Consider the following 20,263-nt stretch of genomic DNA (forward strand, 5'->3'; position numbering starts at 1 on the left):
GATTCTCTGTCCATCCTCTCTTTTCATTGCTGTCAGAGGCTGGGCAGGGACATATATGACACTGCTCAAAGAAGTGGCAGAAGAGAGTTTAATGAAGGTTGTCATGGAGCGGAGAAACAGAAAGGGGAGTAGGGCAGACTGGTGCAAAGGGAGGGGCCCTCTGTCTTAGTGCATTCAGACTGCTAGACGGGGTGACTTATACACAGGGTACATCTCTCACAGTTCTCAAGGCTGAGAAGGCCAAGGCCAAGGTGACGGTGGATTCAGTGTCTAAGGAGTGCTCACGTCTTGGTTTGTAAGATGGCTGTCTTCTCTGGTGTTGTCACATGGTGGACCCCGTGAGGGAGCTCTCCAGGGTCTCTTTTATAAGGGCACTAATGCCACTTGTGAGGGCCCCACCCTCGTGACCTGATCACCTCCTAAAGGCTACCTCCTGAGACTATCACCTTGGGGATTAGAGTCCAACATACAAATTTGAGGGGGCATAGTCTATGACACCCTCCAACCCCCAGAAGTAAGCGTAGAGGGAGAGGGTCGCCCGGAGAAGCTGGGACCTGTGGTGGAGAGACCCCCCCCCCAGGTGACCCTGCAGGCAGGAAGCAGAGGGATTCATGTTCCTTCCTCCCCTCCTCTCCTTCTACTCTCCTGGCTTCTACTGGTACTTCCCAAGGGGCCAGAGGGCAAAAGAGCCCAGCTGACACCGGCCTCAGAGGTCAGCCTCCCAGGACACAGATTCCAGTGAAAGAAGATGGGAAGTAGTCTGAAGGGCAGAGAATATTTTTTGCATCGCACTTCTGAGTCTTAAATCATTTTTATCCTGTAGGTGGCGCTTTCAAGAGTGCAAGAAGTCACTCTGTCATCCTAAAAGACTCTCCCCGGGGATTGAGCATCACGGGAAATTATGTAGCCAGAGCTGTGGAGGTTTTGTAATCCTGCTAGTGATTGGAAGCATCCTGTTCTTTTCAGATGCTTTTAAACTCAGTCTTTTATTTTTTTTCTATTTTATTTGTACGCCTGTTATTACAAAACCACTTTAAAAGGCTTCGTTATACCTCATGATGATGACTCAGTCTGCCTCAGTATCACAGGGGATTGCACATAAATTACTTCCATGGCATTGTGTTCAGAGATAGTTTTCCCCTATCTCATGATAGCTTGATGTATGGAAATGGGAATTTCTGGATTGTGCAAACAGAAAATTGTGTGGGGAAGCAATGGAGAAATGAAAAAGTGTTACGTAGTGTAAGGTGTTAGGAGGCAGTGGGTGTAACTGACATCACTGAGCTTGGATCCGGGAGGTCTGGAATCTGTTGCTGGCACCAGCTCACACTGGCTCTGTGACCTTGGACAGCACCTCTAGGCAAAAGCATTTCTCTTTGTAAGGTGGAATTCTCATTTACTAAAAAAGACCTCTCTCCTTAAGCAAGCTTTAGTCAGGCTCCTCTGAGTCCTGTTTTTGTCTTGACCTGGACCTTGGTCCCTGTCCTGTTTCTGGTGTCTGCCTAGCCCAATTGTAGCAGGAATCCTGCTAAGCCAGTTTAGAGAGAATCCCCCACCCTTGATATGTGATTGTCCCTGACATCCGATCACTTCACTAGGAATCCTGTTGTCTGTGTAATGACTCCTCTACCCTCAGTGTCTCCTCTTAGTAATTTTCTGTCCACTGATCGTCTCATTCTGCTTGTTCACTGTAAATGCCCAGGTGTCTTGGCTATATTTGGAGTTGAGCCCCATCTCTCTCCATTTTTGCAGTAGCTCTGAAAAGAAAGTCTTTCTTACCATTAAAAAACACATTTATTTATTTATTTACGTTATTTATTTTTATTTTTATTTTTATTTTTATTTTTATTTTTATTTTTATTTTTATTTTTATTTTCTTTCTTACCATTTGAACAAGCATCAGAATAAATTTTTCTTTAACTTTACCCATCAGAAAACCTTGGAATTGTTTAGGATTCTCAAGGACCTCTGATCCAACCTCACCCAATGCCGAGAGCCATGTGGAGCCCCCCGTGAGAGGTCCAGCATCTCAGGGTAGCAAACGAAAAGCCCATTCACTCCCTCAGGGGCTGGTTCTCCGCCTTCATTTCAAGCTCAAATCTCCCCTCCCTTTTACGCACTGATCTCAATTCTGATCTCCCTTTCCTTGAAACCTGTTTCCTCCTTCATTAAGCAAATAATTGAGCTTCGTAAACTGTAGCCATTTTAATGAGGATAATTTTAAGCAGTGTCTACATTGCTCTTCTTGCGTTAACAGGACTCTGAGCATGCTTGAACTTATGTTGCCTTTACTCTGGGATATGGTGTCCAAGGCTGCATTAGGGTGGTGCTCTGGGGGTCTACTCTGTGTGGACTGTGTCTTTATTTTATAAACTCTTGGACTGCCCTGCTCCTTTGCTTCTAGTAAGTCCTTTGTTTTTTTCCTTTGCTCTTAGCTCTTGCTGAGATACAGTTGTTTGATACAATTTTATAAATGACGTGAAGTGCTTCTTTTTCTTTCATGGAGTAAAGTGCATCATGGGCTTTGTGAAAGCTGTGTATCACTCAGAAGTCTTTTTCTTTTCTCTTTTTCAAATTTCCAGATTGATGGCTATTTTTCAGATGTTAACATTATCAGAAGCCTGACCTCCACGTGGTATGTATGCTTTGAAGGACTTTCGAGGTGCATCAAGGGTATATAAATACATTACCTTTTTCATTTATTTGTTTATCATTTAGCCCTAAATCTCTGCCTGGTTTTTGTTGATTTTCAGCCCCATTCTTTCTGCGTCACCTCATTCATGGGTATATTTGGAAAGCAGTGACTTCCATAGCATCAAAACAACCAAAGTCATTTTCTTGGGGAAAGAATTTTAGGATGAGGGTTTAAAAAGAAAATCAGATTTAGTTATAAATCTTTCAGTGTGACTCTCTGAAAAGATAAGGATTCTTTTTGTTAAAACATCAACACAATACTATTATAACATGTAGAAAATGGGCACTAATTAATTTCTTAATATTACTGAATTTTCATGTCCAGATTTCCCTGATGATTTAAGAAACAGTTTTTCACAGTTAGTTAAAAATACTTCAGGGGAATCAAAGAATTTAAATAAAGTCCACACATTGCATTTGATTAATATGGTTCTTAGGTCTCTTTTAATATACAGGTTTCCTGTCCCTCTCCTGTTCTCTCTTGTGATATATTTGATGAAGAAGCTGGATCTTTTGTCCTGTGCAGTCCCCCAAAATGTAGATTTTCCTACCAACATTCCAGTATTGTCATTTAACATGTTTCATTGTCCCCCAAATGTCCTATAAACTAAAGGCTTAATCAGATTTAGGTTTAGATTTGGGGGCAAGAATATTTCATACGTGATAGCGTAACTTCCATCGGGTGATCTATTCTGTCTTTTTCTGAAACATTAGTACTGACAGGTGCTGTTAGTCTGACCATCTGTTACTAGGGTCACCATCAGCTTTTCCCCTCATGGTGGTAGGAGCCACTCATGACCAATAATGGGAACCTAGATTCATTCTTGATTTCAGGGTTACAAAAATGTCATAGTCTCATTCTGTCATTTCTTCTGCATGTACTAGCTGGAAAATTTCTGTAAAGAGGAACTTTATTTCAACCTTTTTTAAAAACAATTACCTTGAGGTATAGTTTGTATATAAAAGGCAGATTAGTGACCTGATTCTCTCCTTTTCTTTACCAGAATAATGATTTGGTTCTTATCTTTCAAAGATGATCAGTGAGTTTTTTTTTTTTTTTTTAAAGATACTACGAACTCTTGAATTCCTAACATATTTGACATGCGGGTAAGGATTTGGTAAAAACACTAATAAAAAATAGCCTCTTTTTTAAAATGTCTAAATTCTACTTAATAAATACCTCTAGATAATAAGAGAAAGGAGGGAAGGAAAGATGTGGAATGAAAAAGAAGAGACTAAGAATCTCTAAGTATAATTGAAGGAGGTTGGAAGTAGGATAAAAAATAAAGATGCTAAAAGAAAGAGATGGAAGGAAAGGAAGAAGGAACCACCTCAGATGCAGACAAATAGGAAGGAATTAATTGACTCAACAGATGCTTTTTAACTTCCTACTCCCTGCCTGTCTCTGCTCTGGGCACTGAGGACAAAATTCCTGCCCTTGCAGAGCTTACATTCAAGCATGTGTGAAGTCTGAAGTAAATACCTATGTAGTATGTACAGCGTGTCAGATGGTGATTCATGCTGTGAGGAGAAACAGGGCAAGGAAAGGCGCTGGAGCATCCTGGGGGCAGGGTTAGGGGATAGGGCTGTGATTTCACAGGATGATCAGGGAGGCTCTCTCCCAGGAGACATCTGAGTAAGAGAGGAAGGAGGTGAGGGAGTGTTCTAGGTGCCTTTCTGGAGTGTTCCAGGCCAAGGGGAGAGACTTGCAAAGGCCCCGAGTTTCAGAGTGTCCAGATGGGTCCGGTGTGTTTGAAGAACGACAAGGAGGCCATTGTGGCTGTTGCAGTGGGAATGAGCAGGAAAGGACTGAAGGTCAGTGGTGGAGCGCATGGGGATCCAGACTGCATGGGGCTTCGCAGGCCATCACAAGGACTTAGGGGACCATCGAATGGAAATGACCTTACTTATTTTTTAACACGAGAATATACCGTTGGAGGTGGCAAGGGGAAACGGCGATCAAGGGCAGAATCAGTGAGAACAGTTAGGAAGTGACTGGAGTCTGGGTGATGGAACTGGTGAGAAACAGCCAACTTCTTGGTACATTTTGAAGGTGGAGCTTTGGAGATTGGCTGATGGCCAGGGTGTGAGGTGTGAAGGAGAAGGGGGTTCCAGGAAAGGGAAGAACCACGTGTATTTGGGGGATGTGAGCTGACAGTGGTGGACCCTGGCTGTTCCAGGCTCCCTGGACCCTTCCTTGTGCTTCAGCCCGTAGGAGGAGTCCAGTTTGGCGAGTGGGAAGGCTTGTCCACTGAGCGATTCATTCTCTCTCTCTTTTTTTTATTTTCAGTTTTAATATATTTTTCTTGAAGTATAGTCAGTTTACAATGTTGTGTCAATTTCTGGTGTACAGCACAATACTTCAGCCACATAGGAACATACATTCGTTCTCATACTCTTCTTCACCATAAGTTACCATAAAATATTGCATATGGTTCCCTGTGCTATAGAGTATAAACTTGTTTATCTATTTTATACATAATAGTTAGTATCTGCAAATCTCAAACTCCTAATTTATCCCTTCCTCTCCCTTCCCCCTACCCCATAACCATAAGTTTGTTTCCTATGTCTGTGAGTCTGTTTCTGTTTTGTAAATAAGTTCGTTTGTCTCTCTCTCTTTTTCTTTTTCTTCTTTTTTCTTTTCTTTTCTTTTTTTTTTTTGAGCGCTTCATTCTTGAGTGGTGTGTGAGTTGCTGGGCAGGTTCATTCCCTTGTAAACCCATCACTGCTTTCAATTTGGGGACCACAGCCTGCAGTCCTAGCCCTGGCCGAATGCCTGATACAAAAATGGCCAAGCAGCTTGGGGAGGTCACACCAAACCTCTAATGGACAGAAGAACAGACCCACCATAGAGTAGAAGCTGCTTCTGTGAGGGAGACAGACTTGTCTCCTTGAGAACAAAGGGTGTTGAGAACTGATTCCTACCCCGTGGATCTAGACTGGATTTTGGTCTTGGGTGTGAAGGACTGGGCTCGGTGTCTGGTGGGTGGTTTGGGGTCTCCCAGTTCCCTTTGCTTGTTCCTGCTGTTTCTTACAGGAGAGTCTTCCACTTGCCCTGCTGCACCCCTCCTCTCTGGCCCTCTGAGGACCAGAACAGGGGTAGGCAGATTACAGACCGTGGTTCTGTTTTCGTAAATAAATTTTTATGGGAACACAGCCACACCTGTTTGTTGACATATCATCTGCAGTTGCCGTAGTGTTGAAGCAGCAGAGTTCAGTAGTTGCCTGAACAAAGCCTGAAATATATACCCTTGGGCCCTTTACAGCAAGGAAGTTTGCTGACGTCTGGTCTGGAAGGCAAGGGGAGGATGGATAAGGCTTTAGCGTGTGGAGCAAACAAAAATATTCCTCGGCACTAAATGCCACTCAGCCTTGGTACCTGTGAATGTGAAATTCTGTGGCTCACAAATTGTGGCTTAAATCATTAAAATAATTTCATCTTTCTCTGTTCATTTTTCTACCTGTTGGTGACATCATCCTCATACTTGAATGGAAATAGAATTCAGCATGGATAGGTTCACATTAAATAATGGCTTCATTTTATGGGGCAGATAATAGACTATTCGTAATCCCCAAATTCAGCATTTGGGTCCTGATTGGCTATACCCTCTTCCGTAGATAGTGTAAACTTTTCTCTTCCATCCGTGTATTGCTATGTGGTTCGTTCTGCCTCTGTATGATGAAGAGTTCTCCATCCTTTCAGTGAATGTCTCGTGCTAAGGGTTTTCATAATAAGTTTTCCCCCTAAATGGAACTCAGCTAGTTTCATCTAAGCTGTTCATTCTGTCTGTTGGCTATATTGTGTGCTACATTATTACAGATAGCTTTGGAATTCTTTATGTAAAAAAAAAATAAAATAGATTTAAAATATAAAGGATTTTTCTTTTTTAATTACATCTTAATGTAATAAAAACCAGAGTGTAATTATTAAGAATGATGGAAGGAAAGAATTAAAATAATAAAATTGCTTAGCAAAGATCCTGGTTCGTAATGCATTCGGCAATAATTGGAATCATAATGTGTAATTAACAATCTTTCTTTGAAGTGTGAAGCTTAAGCTTGGGTGCGCAGGGGACCTCTTCAGATGTGGTGATGTCTGAATTGGTTCCTACAGTAGCACTTCTGCATCTGTGCACAGGTTGAGCATATTGCTACCTGCCTCATTAAGTGTTTTTTTTTCGTGGTAGAGAGAGATACTGTAAGAAGGGTAGGACAGAGATTCCTCTGATGCTTTACCAGACACCTACTGCTGCCCTGTTGATTAGGGAAGAGAGGAGAGGAGAAATGTCCTTAATCTGGGCAGTGGCTTTAGCTCAGACCACAGGTTAATTTCCTATGAGTTTCCTGGAGTTGATGTAGACCAGGGGGAGGACTTTTTTGCCCAGCATCAAGTGCGCCTGGGACTTACGCTTCAAACGGGCTGAGCAGCCTCCTTGGCTCATTTTCTAGACCCACCCCCTCATCTGGCCCCGAGGATCTTATTGCTGAGATGGCCAGGGATGATGAGTCCAAGAAAAATCACCACCAGGAAAAAGAGGGGAAGGGAACGGACTCCCAGGCTCGGAACCTGAGCCTCAGTTTCTCCCTGGCCACCTTGGGGCCTGTCGGTTTGAGAGGTCTGGGAGACCAGAACACACAAGGACTCAGATAAGAGCACTGGGAGAGAACCTTCCAGGCAGACTTCTTTGATTCGCTGCTCCTTTGGTTCAAGTGTTTCTTGCACGTGCCTGCTCCTTCTCAGAGAGGTGGTGATGGGAGGGGTGGGGGGCGCTGTTCATCTTCCCCTCGTGCTGAGTGCCTGTTGGGGGCAGTTTGCTCTGTCTGCAAAGAGGCTGAGGTCAAAACAGTTACACCCCAGCTTATCTTCTGAGAGTTGTGTTGGGGGCGGGGGTCTGGGAAGGCAGCACTGCCCAGTACAGTTATTTGAAAGAGGCTACTGCTGTTCAGGAATTTTGGGCCTATTCTTTGAAAATAGCTTTCAGTGTCTTGAGTGTTTTCTTTGGAATAGCTTCATTGACAGCCGGTCTTCCTCTTTTTGGATGGCTTTGGTTTTTGGTAGAATTCTTTAAAAAATTTTTTTAAATTTATTATTGTATTATTTAGTTATTTTATTTGGGGGGGGCAAGATAATTGGGTTTATTCATTTTTAGAGGAGGTACTGGGGATTGAACCCATGACCTTGTGCATGCTAAGCATGCGCTCTACCACTTGAGATATACCAACCCCTTCTAGAATTCTTTTTTTTTTTTAATTTAATTTTAGTTTTTTTAGGGGGAGGGGTAAAATTCAAATGTCACCTTTCCAGGCAAGCCTTCCCGAGAATTGAATACGAAATGGCAGCCCTTCACACACACCCTCCCTACCCCTTCATCACCTCCCGTTACACTACTCTGGTCTCATCCTAGAACGGGGGCCCTTGAAAATTTCTTACTCACTGGTATGTTCATTGCTTGTCCTTCTCAGGGTCACCCGTGGCCCGTGGCCTCCATCAGAGGTGCTCTCATTCAGAGACAAGTTTGCTAGGCAGGGTAGTTCTTCAGTTGGATAGCATTTTAAAAATAGTTTTCCAGGATGACTACATTGAGGGAGCAGTCGAGATTCAGAAATGTGTATTCTGATCTGCCTCGGTAATAAAAGCAAACCAAGACAGTTTTCCTAATCAAATCTTATGTGTTGGCGTGGTCTGGAGTGTGGTGTCTTAGATAGGGTGCAGGGTGTCTATCTAACGTGGCTTTAGACCTTCGTGGCCCCCCCACCTCCAACACCCCCAGCACAGTTTCACTTGGGTAACTAGGAGATTCACCTAGATTAGAGTCTCTCTACCTCACAGACACTTAGGACTGGGTACTTCCTGTGATGTAGGCTGACCTGAACTTTGTGGGATGTTTAGCAGCATCCTCTGCCACCCAGATGCCCCACTTGTGACAACCGAAGTGTCTGCAGACATTGCCAGTTGTCCCTGAGGAAGCGGAGTAAAACTGCCCTGGTTGAGAACCACTGGTCTAGTGATACACTCTCGCACCCAAGATTCTATCATTAACCTTTTACCCCATCCTTTATCATTTATCCATTTGTGTGGATCAAATTTGCCAATGTGTAAGAAAGCGCTTTGAAACAATGGCATATTGTTCAAATTTGGATTGTGTTGATGACTGAAGTTTTGTTTTGTAATCCACATTTTTGGTCTCAGTTTCTCTGTCATCATTGTCTCGAGTTTTTCACTTTTCTCCTTTGTCATTTATGAAATACTCTCCTCCACTCCCACTCCCTCCTTCCTTTACCCAACCAAGAAGGATGTCGTCCTTTGCTAATGCGTTGTGTGAGTTAGATACCAAAGACCACAGTCATGGCTGGAAGGAATCTTTAAAGATCTTTAGGCAAGAAATGTCCGATTAATGTCAACACCATCGTTGTCATCTTGTTCATTCCCGTTATTCTAAAGATGAAGAAAGGGACAGAGAGGGACAGGGATTCATGCAAGTTGTGGTTGCTGGCAGAGCGATGACTGTCTGGATGTTTCCGGGGAATTTTCTTACACTTTGTTGTTTTCTGTGTGGTTGATGCAGTGATCGGCAGAGTCCTCTGCGGGTTCTTACATCTCCTGTGACCTCCCTGCCGGAGCTTGAATATAAAGTGTTTCCGTTATAGGCTCGTGGAGGAACTGCTAACAAAAAGATGCTTTTAAAAAGATGATCAGGGAGGAGATTAGGGGAGTCAGAGGAAGGGAGGGACGTAGGAGTACAGAGCATAGACATTTAACAGAAATGGGGAAACTGTGCAAAACAATGCAAAGAAAATAAAAAGAGAAGAAAGGCGAAATCCCTGATTAAGAACCAAAGAATTCAATCAACAAATGCAATGTGTGGATCTTGTTTAGATGTTGATTTGAAGGGACCAACTCTGGAGTCAGTGTGTGTGTGTGTTGAAACAGGGTTGAATAGTTGAATTGGATTATGGGTACATGGTGATTATGTCCTCATAATACAAACTTCCATAGTAAAAAAGAAATGGAAAAATGATCAATTTCAGTAAATTGTAAACTTCTTTGTAATGACAAAAAATATAAATGAACAGTGTGAGATACTTGTTCATTTTAAAATCTTATCTTAAAGAGGCTCTTCTGAGCCCAGCAGAGACTCTCCATGTTTGCCTGCCAAAGTCCCTTTGCCTGGAGTGACGGGCAGATGTAGGAAGAGGAGCTGGAGGAAACTTGTCCTCATCAGGAGGACAGGGAGGCTGCCTCTCTGGGTACCACTGGGTACCCCTCTCTGTGTGGACAGAGAACCTGCAGTGTCCCTGCAGGGGAGTTGCGATGCCCTTGGAAACGAAACACGAGGGCCTCCCTCCCTGACCATCCCTCCATCCTTTCTGCCCCCTCCCTGAAATGGTCTGTAGACCAACTTCTTTTTCCCACATATATTTTACTATTTAAATATTATATAAATAAGATATATTTTGTTGTAAAAACCATTTGGAGTGAAAATGAACGTTCCTGTCTTCCTTTCTTTCCCTCCCATGGATTTCATAGCCCTTTCCAAAAATACATAAATATTTATAATAAAGTGATGGTATCTTTTTATCTTCTTTTTTTGTTCTTACCACCATGTCAGAGTTTTATTTTATTTCTTTTATTTTTAATAATGCAAATAAAATGTTTAGGTAGTCACAGAAAGTTGAGAGTCCAGCCCAAAAGAGCTTCCTTTCCTCCACCCTAACTGCCTAATCAAATTTTGCCTATGTTCTCATAATGTCCTTGATAAGCAAAAGAAGCTAGTTCCGAATGATACATTGCATTTAGGTGTCATGTCTCTGAGCACCTGTTATGAGTGATGCCTTGTTCTAAACCCTGGGAATTTATCAACAAAAATTATAGACCAAAATCTGTCTTTGTGGAGCTTGCATTCTAGCAAGGGAGACAGAAAAACAATAAACATAACAAATACTCAATCTTGTAGGATGGTAGAAGAGGATAAATGCTGTAGATGAAAGTTTAGCACAGCGCAAGTTCCCTGTGGTGCGAGTTGAAATACGTTGGTCAGGAATGGCCTGATGAGAAGGGGCTTTAGGGCAAATACTGAAATGAAGTGTGGATATCAAGGAAGAACATTCAGGAAGAGATGGCAAGAGTCAGTGCCAAGGCTTTGGGGTGGGACTGTCCCAGTGTGTTTGAACAAGAAGGCCAGGCGGCCAGGTCATTCAGTTTTTGTAGGCCTGTTAATCTTGCCCCCATTTTTTGGACTTACTCCTTTTTTTTTTAAACTGCTATTATTTACTTATTTATTTTTTAATGGAGGCCCTGGGGATTGAGCCCAGGACCTCACGCATGCTAAGCATGCGCTCCAGCACTGAGCTCTACCCTCCCCACCACCCTTCCGATTGCTTTTTCACTCATGGAAATGTCTTCATTCTACTGCTGCCCTTCCAGCTCATGACTTTTCCTAAGCTCCAACTTTTCTTATCTTTCCTGACATCCTTCTGCTGAGGTTCTCTCTTGCCATGCTGTGTGAGATCTTGGACTCTGATTTTGTTTGTTCTCCTGGCCACTTCCTGTCTACTTCTTCCCTTCACCCTGGCCCATCTTCTTTCCTCCCTTACTTGTGGCTTTGCCTTTCTAGGAATCATTTGATGCGCTTAACAGTTAATTTAATCATGGGGAGCAACTTTGGGCAATAGGTACTGTTGTGTTCTCTGTTTTATGAATGAAGAAATTGAGGCCGGGAGAGAATACGGAATTTGGCCGTAGTCACACAGCTGGGAAGCGCTGGGGCTCAGCTCCTGGCCCCTTGCTTCTAGCATGTGCGCTCTCACCCACCACTATGATGGACACATGTCCACACCTGACCTCTCTACTGAGATTTAGCCCAGCCACTCTGGTTTCTGAGGGACTTGGAACAAATAACCACAGTCTTAGGGTCTTAAAACAACACAAGCTCACGATCTCACAGTCCGGTGAGTCAGGAGTCTGGGTGCACTTGAGTGGGTCTTACAAGGCTGTCATCAAGATGTTGGCCAGGCAGCATCCTCATCTGGAAGCTGGACTGAGGCAGAAACTGCCTCCAAGCTCATTCACGTTGTAGGCAGAATTCATTTACTTTCAGGTGTGGGACAGAGAAACCTGGATTCCTGCCGACTGCCAGCTGGAGGGCACTCTCAGTTCCTAGGGGCTGCCCATAGTCCTGGCCACATGGCCCCCTCCACAGGCAGTTCACAGCCTGGCAGTTTGCTTTTTAAAGGCCCAGCCTGCTGAGATGGACTCTTACATAATGAGATGTAGCCAGCGCAGTGACATCCCATCACCTTTGCTCTATTCCACTGGTTAAAGTCAAGTCACAGGTCCGACCCACAACTGAGGGGAGGGGGCTTGAACAAAGGCCAGGATCCTTGGGCCCCCTGAAGATGTCCCCTCCACCACAGGGCTCACTGATCTGCGAAATTCAGCCTGAAACCAGAACTCACCATTTTCCCTTCTTTAACTTCTGACATCTATGAGTGTTACCACTTTTGGTCTGAGTGTTAGCATTGATGCCTCTTTTTCTTCGTCATTTTCATTTCACTTGTTTTACCTTATTTTACATTCCACCTTTCACTTTTTAAGTCCTCTCCAATTTTCTTTGAAGTGTCCTTTGAAATCTGTCTTCTTATACACTGACTTGTGTCTCTGGGTCTCTGGGTCTCTCTGTCTGTCTATCTCTTTCTCTCTCTCTCACTCACACACACACACGCACACACACACACTCTCTCTCTCTCTCTCTCTCTCTCTGGTATTGTGTTTCCCCTAGAGTCTGGTGTTAGTCTAATTGTCCAATCTTTTCTTGATGAGTAAGTTGCTTCACTACTTCGTTTTCGTCCTGTTGGCTCAGAGCATGTCTGTCCCTCCTGGACTGTCCCCAGCATCCCTCTTCCATTCTTCTCCAGCAGATTCCACCTCACCCCTCACCTCTCAGCCCTGAGCCTCCTCCATCACTCCTTTCTCTGAACCCCACTTAATGCCTGGTGCTTTCCACCCAGGCTTCCTGTTAGAATCAAGGTCACTTGAATTGGATTACTCAACCATGTATAGACTTGGCTGACTTCCCTATACAAGGTACATATATATTTTTTATTAAAGTAATGTTGGATGGATTATCTGAATTTAAAAATGCATGAAAAAAAGTATGATCTATTAAATCAAGCATGCGGTCTGTTTGGCAGTCTGAATCACCCGGTCGGCCCATCCCCTCGGCTGGCTCTGCCCGGGGTTGGGTACCCCGGATATCAGCAGGCGTGATTGATGGCCAGCGCCAGGATGCCTGTGGCCCAGGCGACTGGCCGCTCTTGCTGCTTGAGGCCTGATTAATGCTCACCTCAGAGCTACAAATCACCTCGTGGTATAACACAGATGACAAGGCCTGTCTTAGCTTGTGGGGCCCCAGCCCCATCCATCTTGCGTGAACTTTTTTCCTCTTAAATTCTCAGTTTGGCTTCTTAGCTTAATTGGCTTCTGGATGGATGAGGTGCTATTAAATGATGTCTGAGGCCCACAAGGACTGTTTTGATGGACTCTCAAAGAGGAAGAGGCCGTTGCCTCCCCCTGGCTTCTCTGTGGGTCAGCACTGTTCTTTGTTGGGGTCTTTTGGGTGCACGCTGTGTGCTCTGCACGGTCCTGCGCCCTGGGAAGCAAGATGCAGAGAGAAAGTACTGATTCTGCCTTGAAGAAATTTAGATCCGGGTGGGAAGCCGGGCACCCTTGAGAAAAAGCAGACTTCCTAACAGCAGAGTCAGAGGGAGAACTGTGGTGGTGACGTGGAACCTGCTTCCTGCAGGGTCAAGGAAACATTGGAGAAGTATCTTGGACTTGCTTCCGTGGAGGAGGAGAGAGGCTCTGTTGTTTGTGATGGGGAGGTTGGGAGAGGCCCCTTTGAAAGGACGTGATTTGGAGGCATTCCAGTTCTTCTGGGGGGTATGGAGTTACCTTTATATTCCGAGAAGAAGGGAGTTGAGTCCTGCTTCTGTCTAATAACAGTCACTGGGCTGAAGGGCAGCCGTGCTCCCCAGGGACCAGGGGGCCCTGCTTTCTGCAGCTGCAGTGTCCGTGGGCAGCTCCTTCCTTCATCCTGTAGATTTTGTGGGGAGGGAAGAGGCTGGGTGTGTGGTTGCTGCCTGATACCAGATTGGTTGCCCAAAGGGAGTCCCCAGGCTCCATGCACTTCCCTTCCTTTTCATAGCCTGCCAGATGCTTGCTTTTCTGCCTAATCCAATTATGCCTAGGCATGGGCATTTTTTGCTTAGTCTTGGTCAATTTCCAGGAAGCTTTTCCGGTGCTTTATCTAGCAGAGTGCCCTGATGCCAACCAAACCCAGTCTTACCCAAGAAAGAAAAGGGAGGCCCATCTACCTGCCTGTGATGATTGCCAGGCAGGTTCCTCTGTGGAAGTAGCTGGTGTTTTCTGCGCGGAAACTTTATGGAGGGAACTAGTAGTTAATTAAAAAGCAAAACAAAACAATAGCTACTATTATTTTTGAGTACTTACTATGTCTGGTTAATGATGTTGGAGTAACTCCTTAACATCATTGCTTTGTTAACTCTTCAGGACAGTCTGAATGGGAGGATGCTTTTAGCACATTTGCTATTGTAGATGGGGAAACTGAGGCTGGGAGAGGTCCAGTGCCTTGGTCACTGGGATTTTTAGGAGTGGAAGTCAGGGGACTCAGCTGAGTAGAGCTCTGGACTCTCTGACTCAAGAACTCAGACCCAGAATTTGGGTATCTGCCAGCCTGTCTGGTAGAGGTTGTCCATGCCTTCTGAGAGCTGCCACGGTTCTGAATGTGGAATCCTGAGCGATTCCACAGAGAAGCCTGTATCCTGAGTTCAGAAGTGGACTTGAGAATGAATGTTTGCAAACAGCTCGTTCTTTCTTCCTCCTTTTCCAATTATTTTCCAATGAAGTTAAGAAAAATTCTTCCCTCTTTCTCTACTTTCTCCATTTTTTCTGCCTTTTTTTTGATCATTTTCTCTCCCTATCCACCTTGCTTTTCTTTCTTACTATTATCCTGTTTAGGATCCAAAATGGCCTGAATATTTGTAGTTCATAAGGTTCAAGGTAGTATTGGTATCTTTAGTTTTTACATGAAATTCTTTTTTTAAAAATGTATTTCTATTGAAGTACAGTCAGTTTACAATGTTGTGTCAATTTCTGGTATACAGCACAATACTTCGGTCACATAGGAACATACATACATTCGTTCTCATATTCTTCACCATGGGTTACTACAAAATACTGCAAGATATTGAATATGGTTCCCTGTGCTATATAGTATAAATTTGTTGTTTATCTGTTTTATATATATATATATATATATATATATATATATATATATTAGTTAGTATCTGCAAATCTCAAACTCCCAGTTTATCCTTTCCCACCTCCTTCTCCCCCTGGTAACTGTAAGTTTATTTTCTATGTCCTTACATGAAATTCTTAATAATTAAACAAGACCACCAGTCTTCCAAGAATGTCTCCAGCCACCCTGTTTTCTTCTGGTTCAATCTACTTTCTATTTAAGTACCATCTTTTATGCTGAATAAATGGCTTTCTTTCGAACTTTATTGTTTTGCTTTAATTTTACTGCAAAAATTGCAACTTTTCTGTTTTTGGCATTTGTTCATGTTGAAGATGTGCAGCAAACATCAGTTTGCAACATCAGTGCAACATCAGTTACATTTTGGATTGAAAGGGCCTTGTGGGCTGGCTGAGCGTGGCCGGGCTGCTGCCACGGGGCCTGTTACTGTAACGTGAGACCTTCCTTGGCTCATTTCCTGATTGTGGTGAACGAATATCTCCCGTTGGTATGCTGGGGATGCTCTATATTTCTCTTCTATTTCCTTTGCCTTCTCTGCATTTTCCTTATTATACTTCACCATTGCCTGGTCTGCACTCGGTGATACACAGAAACTTTTCCTTGATCACGCGGTCTTTGTCCACCATGAAAGCTAGTGTGTAAGTTTCCACTGGAGGCCCAGTGAGCTCGCTGGAAGTGAGCATTGGTGAGTCTTAGCACGGGACACGAGGAATTGCGCTTGGCTCCTCTGCCCTTGGAATGGGCGTCAGGGTCGTGAGGTGTGGTATAGCCAGAACTCACATACCAGTCTGCAGTGGATAACAGCACAAGAGGTTACTTATAATTTTCAGCTGCAGAAATTTTGGCTAAAGGCATAGTTAGTTTAGACAACATCCCCTGCCCCCAAACCACCCTCTCCAAAACCCAAACCAAAAAATGCAACTAACAAAACCCCAGTCTTTCCTTCATTTCTCTTTTCTCTGACTGCAGTCATTTCTCTGTGTCAGGTAGGGCTAACTAATAAAGTCAGTGATATATTCCAACTCGGGAAGGAATGGATGGTCATCTTAAATTAAGTCCTGGATTTTACAAGGATTTGGGATAGCCTAGGTCTCCTGTGACGAGAACATGCTTTGGATGTTGCCAGGAGTTTGAGTTCCTGAGATCTTTGCCGGGTAGGCTGCGGTGGGGCAGCGTTTGTGACAATAGCCAGAATTCCATGCAGTTGCTAAAGGTCTGAGTCTCTTTTGATTGAAATTATGGACAATTTCCAGAATGGCAAAGGGAAGCTTAACATCTCCTTGATCTTCCACATTATGTTCCACAACATTTGCATCTTAAATAAAGGAGTCTTTTGCAGTGAGCACTGCCTCTCCTTCAGCAAAACCAAAATGTAACATGAAAGAACTGTGGTTAAAGAACATTCTAGAAGACCCTTGTACTAACCAGAATGAGGCCTGTCATGGCATTACTGAATGTTAAAGCCGGCAGGAGCATAGTAATAAAATGAATTCAAATCTTTCATGTTGCAGATTAAGAAATGGAAGACCTGGATTAAGGGTTTTGCTCAAAGTCAAGATTCACTCATCACCATAGACCGTTTCTCACATTGACCTGTGACATTTGGTGTTGCATTCCATATGCCAGGTGACGTTTCCCACAGAAACATTACCTACATAGAATTGTCTGTAGCAAAAGCAGTAGTTGTGTCTGCCTTCTCTCATTCTTGGAAAGGGTTGCTGATATATATATTTTTAATTGTTAAACAACATTTAATTGAAGACTCCAGTTAATTTGGATATTAGATCATTATTTGAGATCCTGCTAAACAGTCCAGCTTCTTTTTCCTCAAGCTGAAAAATTTCACTTCAGTGCTTGTGGGGGATATAAATATGAAATTAATATTGTAGCAATTAGTCGTGTATTCTGAATTTTTTCCTTGTAAATTCCCAGAGCGTACGCGTGAAATTTCATTAGTCCAGATCCCTTATGCTTTCAAACCATCGTGGCGTTGTGGATATTTCTACCCCTCCTTTGAAATTTAATGCAACAAGGAATTTAGTAGAAATCTGCCTTTATTAATTTATTATTTGTAAGTCAGGAAGCTGTAAATTCCTCAGTTGCTGTTTTCCTGAGCTGATACAGGCTGACTCAGCGCCACACTTTTCAGTGACAGGAAAGCCGGTGCAAATTCTAAACGGTAGTGCCTCGACTTCAAAGAGCATATTCAAGTTGTTTGATAACTGCTGTTGTAATTTCCCTGGGGTAGCTTATCATTAATACTGTCCTTATAAATACAGGTCCCACTGCTGGGCGCTAAAGATGTTAGAATTGATTTTCATGAAGTTTTTCACTTAGTGAAATCTCATCAATCTCTCTCCTCCCGGCTGCTTTAATTTGAGACCGAGGAGGGTCTAGGCATGAACAGTTTACAGACTGTGGCTTTTACCTTTTGGGAGGCTACACTGCATGAAGTCCTGTTCTTATGAAATATGTTCTAAATGACATGCATGGCAACCAGGTCCGTCTGATGTTTTATATTACATAACAGGTCAGATTTATGTTGCCTGTCGTGAATTCCAGATCCCAATTTTTAGGGATTTGCAAGAGGGGTAGGCATACTGTTGGCCTATTGGAGAATGAAGACTTGGAAAGCCATAATAATTCAAAGGTCGTAAAAACCACGGCTGTAAAATATGATTCTTTTTGTCCCTAATCGGCATATCAGAAATGACACTTCAAAAGCTGAAAGAGATTCATGACTCGGACCATAGGCATCTCAGATCTGGGGATTTTATTCCAACGGTGATGGAGGGGAAATGAGATTATTTTATAAGACGGAATTTAAACTGGTCAAACAGGGCTTGATGGTCAACTAGGGCTTCAACACCAGATTTGCAAGGCGAGACAAGAGGGGCTAGAAGCAGGAGAGTGCGCTGGGGGAATGTTAACACTTAACTCTGCATGATTATTTTCTTAAAACCATTTTCCAAATAATCTGGCCCTTTATTAACGGATTAATAGACTCTGCCCAATTCTGAAAAGTGTTTTGAGCCATGGGAACATCTTTGTATCTCAAAGGTAATTGTCTTGTGGGAAACTTGCCCTCCCCTGCTCCCCATAGTTTTGTAATGTCTGAGGAGCTGGCCCTGATATGTCTGCTCATTTTCTTGCATGTTACTAACTAGAGGGTCTAATGATTTCTAATGACTGCAAGCCATTGGGGGATCTGACAGGCCTGGCCATGTCCCACATTGGGCTTTTGGTAACCCATTCCTTCCCGTCCTGCCTTTCTTTGTCTTTCAGAGCTAGAGCTGTGAAATGAAAGGTAAGCGCTCACTTTTTCTATTTTTTTAGGCAGGGATGCTTTCTGCCTAGATTGCTCCAAGGTTGTTAAAAGTTACTTTTAATCCTGGATAACATGTATGTATAGAGATATATTTGAATTTGGTATTTAATTATTGGCTTATTGAAACACTGGTAAAAAAAAACCTGACCGATCTCTGGGGACTTCTAGTCCTGGCTGTTTTCAGTATTTGCCTGGATGGCCTGGCATAGGGTGCCTCTCCTCTGGCCTGTTTTCCTGCATAACTCTTAATGAGGTTGTTACAGTGCAGAACTCCGGGGCCCTACCTTGACAAAGTCTCTCTCCTTGACCAAACTTTAGTCAAGCTCCTCTGAGCCCTGTTTTCAACTAGGCCTTAATCTTGGCCTTGTTGGTTCTCCTTTTGGCCCGCCCAACCCAGTCTTAGCAAAGAATCCTGCTACAGTATTTCCCATCCTTGATATCTGATCACTCTTGATATCTGGTCAGGTTCCTTATCCTCTACCTTTGATGTCTATATCCTGGGCCTGTCTTTAGCAAGAATCCTATTAGGCAAGTTTAGCAAGAATCCCCCTACTCTGATCGATCGATCGATCTATCTATCTATCTATCTATCTATCTATCTATCTATGAATTTTAACCCCCCTACTCTTGACGTTTTCCCTTAGTAATTTTATATCCACTGTGACCCCCTCACCCTGCTCCTTGGCTGTACATCCCCACTTGTCGTTGTACTCAGAGTTGAGCTTAATCTCTGTCCTCTATTACAATACCCTTATTACAATAGTCTTGAGTAAAGTCTTCCTTACTGCTGTAACAAGTGTCAGAATAACTTTCTTTAACAAGACTCTAGATTCTTACTTGTTAATGTCTGAGTTGGGACTCTGTGCATTAGCTTGGACCCAGTCTCCTTCCATACTGTGGCTCTGCCATCTGTAACATGTGCCTTCCACGGTCACCATCAAGTCAAGTCATGGAAAAGGAAAGAGTCTGAAGGCTTGTATGAAGGAGGGCACGTCTCTTCCTCTCATATTCCATTGGCTAGAATCAAGTCACATGGTCACATTTCTCTTCAAAGGAGCCTGGGAAATATAGGCCAGAGGAAAAGGGTTGGTTTTCAATAAATTGAAATAAATTGAAAACCAACCCATGAACCTGCATTTTAAACAGATATCACATGTCATTCTGATGTAGGGAGATACTTGGATCACACTTTGAGAAGTGCTGTACATAATTATTGCCAAGTGTTTTCCACTCCCTATGTTCCATGCTTCTGTGGTGCTGGGACTTTTTACATGGGAAAAAATGCAAGCAGGTCCTTCCAAAGTAAAAATGGAAGCTGAACAAACAAAATCATACTAGATTTTTCTGTCCATATTCTAGGTTTGGAATTGCATGTTGACTTGTTCGGATCAGCTGATTAAAAGGTCAGTGTTACCATCTCTCCTTCCCATTGCCCATAGTCATCTTGCTGCAGCTCTTCTGCTTTGGGAACACATCAGGATATTACTTACGGTGGTGCCTCATTACCTAATGAGGTGCTGGGTACCAGAGTGAAGAGCACAGGAAATAGGCTTATTTCCCTTAGCAACCAACTATAGTGGATGGTTTGCATCTTTTATTTGTCTCTGTAAACTCACTGAAGACATGAGGATTTTCCTGATCTCTTCTGCTTAGAATCACTGATCTGGGACCATGAAACCTCTGATCGTATCTGACTTGGTCATTTATGTTGTGATCTTTAAAAAGACCAACGATTTTGGTTTATTTTGTGTCAGGAGTGTTGCTAAAAGCAGACATGTGGCTGGGGAAGGACAGCGTAGTGGTCAGTTTTCCTGAACTCCATCAAGTTAGTGGAGTAAGAAGAAATATGTGGATCTGTGATCTGCATGAGATACGGTTTGAGCAAATTGCAGTTGTAAGGCGA

The 20,263-nt window shown here is 43.2% G+C and overlaps 1 protein-coding gene across 1 annotated transcript in view; it reads left to right on the forward strand.

The window, feature by feature from the left end:
* TIAM1 (TIAM Rac1 associated GEF 1) overlaps nt 1–20,263 on the forward strand; it is a 331,093-nt gene that overhangs the window by 72,864 nt on the left and 237,966 nt on the right. Inside the window, 1 exon segment of the mRNA XM_032476437.1 lies at nt 2,583–2,635. The gene's annotated coding sequence lies outside the window, so the exon portion shown is untranslated.

Source organism: Camelus ferus, chromosome 1 (genome assembly GCF_009834535.1).
Source record: "Camelus ferus isolate YT-003-E chromosome 1, BCGSAC_Cfer_1.0, whole genome shotgun sequence".
NCBI lineage: Eukaryota > Metazoa > Chordata > Mammalia > Artiodactyla > Camelidae > Camelus > Camelus ferus.